Below are 3,523 nucleotides of genomic sequence, written 5' to 3'. Positions count from 1 at the left end.
CATAAGCCAAGCGTGGTGGCTCACATCTGCAACCCCAGCACTTAGGGAGGCAAGGCGGGAGAATTGCTTGAGCCCAGAAGCTTGACACCAGCCTGGGTGACATGATGAGATCCCATCTCTACAAAAAATCAAAAAATTAGCTAGGTGAGTGATGTGCATCTGTAGTCCCAGCTCCCAGCTACTCAGGAGGCTGAGGTGGGAGGATCTATTGAGCCTGAGAGGTTGAGGCTGCACTGTGCTATAATTGAACCATTGCACTCCAGACTGAGCAACAGAGCAAGACCCTGTCTAAAAAACAAACAAACAAAAAACTATCTACACAAAACAAGCACCTTCATAAGAACTCAAAATTAGGTGAGCACTCACAGTACCTGGTTTTAACTTCATATCACTGAAAGAAGCATTGAAGATGATAGGAAAGACAGTCTTGAATCACTGATGCCACCCCTCCCTCAACCCCCAGCAGTGGCTGCATGGAGTGGAGAGAAAATCTGTGTGCTTGAGAAAAGGAGGGTGAGACATTGTATTGAACTCAGTGCTGTCCTGTCACAGCAAAAACAAAACCAGGATGAACTTAACTGATGCCCACCCACTGATAAAATATTTAAACCAGCCCTAGCGAAAGGGAGGCACCCATCCAAGTGGTCAGAACCTGAGTTCTGGCAAGCCTCACCACTGTGGGATAAAGAGCTCTGGGGTTCCAAATAAACTTAAAAGGCAGTTAAAGACACAAGGACTGCAGCTCCTAGGCAAGTCCTACTGCTGAATTATGCTCAGAACCAGTGAACTTGGGGAGCACACAAACTACTAAGACACTAGCTGGGTGTCTAAGGAAGTGCTTGTACCACCACTCCCCAAACCTCAGGCTGCACAGCTCGTGGCTCCAAAAAAGACTCCTTTCAACTGCTTGAGGAAAGGAGAGAAAACAGGAAAGAGGACTTTGTCTTCATCTTGGATACCAACTCAGCCACAGATTAGGGCACCAGTCAGAGTCATGAGATCTCCTTTCCAGCCCTAGCTCCTGGATGACATTTCTAGACATTTCCCATCCTGGGCCAGAAGGCAACCCACTGCCTTAAAGAGACAGAACCAATTCTGGCAGGATTCATCAACTGCTGACTCAACAGCCTTGGACCCTGAATAACTAGTAGTGATAACCAGGTAGTATGCCATGGGCATTGGGTGAGACTCTGAGACTTGCTGGCTTCAGGCGAGACTCAGCACATCCCCAGCTATGGGGAGAGACTCCTACTGCTTGAGAAAAGCAGAGGGAAAAGCAAAGCAGACTTAGTCTTGCACCTTAGGTACAGGCTCAGCCACAGGGGGATGGAGCACCAAGTGGGCGCTTGGGGTCCCCAATTCCAGGACTTGTCTCTTGGATGGCATTTCTGGACCTGCTCTGGGTCAGAGGGGAGCCTACTGTCCTAACAGATGAGTCCTAGGCCAGACAGCTTTCACCATAAGCTGACTGAAGAGCCCTTGGTCCTTAAGTAAACATCACCAGTAGACTGGCAGTACTTCTCATGGGCCTGTGGTGGTGATGGCCACAGGGTTTGACTCCTCTTCCTATAGAAAGGGGAGGAAGAGTGGGAAAGACTGTCTTACGCGTGGTTTCAATTCCAGCTCAGCTGCAGTACCACAGAACACCAAACAGTTAAAGTGTTTGACTCCAGACCCTGGCCCCTGGATGGCACCTCTGGAGCTAACTACAGTCTGGGGGAACTTGTCATCCCGAAGGGAAGAATACAAGCCTGGCTGGCTTTGCCACCTGCCGATTATGGAGCCCCAGGGCTTGAGCAAACATAGGTGGTAGCCAGGTAGTGGTAACAGCAGGCATTGGATGAGACCCAGTGCTGTCCTGGTTTCTGACCAGCGCAGTAATAGTGGTGGTGGCCACAGGGGTGCTTATGTCACAACACTCCCAGCTCCAGGTGGCTCACAACAGAAAGAGGAGGTGGGGAGACAGAAAGAGAGAGAGAGAGACTGTTTGGGAGAAAGCAAAAGAAGAGAACAAGAGTCTCTGCCTGGTAATCCAGAGAATTCTTCTGGATCTTACCTAAGACCATCAAGATGGTACTTCTATGAGTCTGCAAGAAACAGAATGTCACTGGCTTGGGATGCCCCCTAATATAGATACAACTTAGATCACAACACCCAAGCCCTTTGGAATACCTGGAAAACCTTCGCAAGAAGGACAGGTACAAACAAGCCCAGACTGTGAAGACTATAATAAATACCTAACTTTTTGATGCCCAGACACACACAAACATCCACAAGCATCAACACCATCCAAAAAAACATGACCTCACCAAATAAACTAAATAAAACGCCAAGGACAAAACCTGGAGAAACAGAGGTATGTGACCTTTCAGACATAGAATTCAAAATTGCTGTTCTGAGGAAACTCATAGAAATTCAAGATAACACAGAGAAGGAATTTAGATACATTTAACAAAGAAATTGAAATAATTATAAAGAAGCAAGCAGAAATTCTGGAGTTCAAAAACACAACTGGCATACTGAAGAATGCATCAGAGCCTTTCAATAGCAGAACTAGTCAAGCAGAAGAAAGAATTTAGTGAGCTTGAATACCGGCTATTTGAAAATACACAGTCAGAGGAGACAAAAAAAAGAATAAAAAACAATGAAGCATACCTACAGGATTTAAAGAATAGCCTCAAGAGGGCAAATCTAAAAGTTATTGGCCTTAAAGAGGAGGAAAATAAAGAGATAGGGGTAGAAAGTTTATTCAAAGAGATGATAACAGAGAACTTCCCAATCTAGAGAAAGACATACATATCCAACTACAAGAAGGTTACAGAACATGAAGAAGATTTAACACAAAGAAGACTACCTCAAGGTATTTAATTATCAAACTCCAAAAAGGTCAAGGATATAGGAAGCATCCTAAAAGCAGCAAGAGAAAAGAAACAAATAACATTCAATGGCGCTCCAATACGTCAGGTAGCAGACTTTTCAGTGGAAACTTTGCAGGCCAGTAGAGAGTAGCATGACATACTTAAAGTACTGAAAACAATACTAAAATGTATATGGAACCAGAAAGGACCCAAAAAAGCCAAAGCTATCCTAAGCAAAAAGAATGAAAGTGAAGGAACTATATTACCTGACTTTAAATTATACTACAGAACTATAGTAACCCAAATAACAGGGTGCTGGCATAAAAACAGACATATAGATCAGTGGAACAGAATTAAAATCCGGGATATAAATCTACACATCTACAATGAACTTATTTTTGTCAAAGGTAACAAGAACATACACTGGGGAAAGGGCTGTCTCTTCAATAAATGGTGCTGGGAAAACTGGGTATCCATATGCAAAAGAATGAAACTAGACTATAGCTGCATTCTATCTTGCCATATGCAGAAATCAAATCAAAATGGATTAAAGACTTAATTGAAGACCTCAAACTATGAAACCACTAAAAGAAAGCAATGGGAAAACTCCCAAGATCATTAGTCTGGGAAAATATTTTTTTGAGCACAGGAAACCAAAGCAAAAA

Source organism: Hylobates moloch, unplaced genomic scaffold (genome assembly GCF_009828535.3).
Source record: "Hylobates moloch isolate HMO894 unplaced genomic scaffold, HMol_V3 SCAFFOLD_15, whole genome shotgun sequence".
Taxonomy (NCBI): Eukaryota; Metazoa; Chordata; class Mammalia; order Primates; family Hylobatidae; genus Hylobates; species Hylobates moloch.
Note: the sequence above shows the minus strand (reverse complement) of the source record.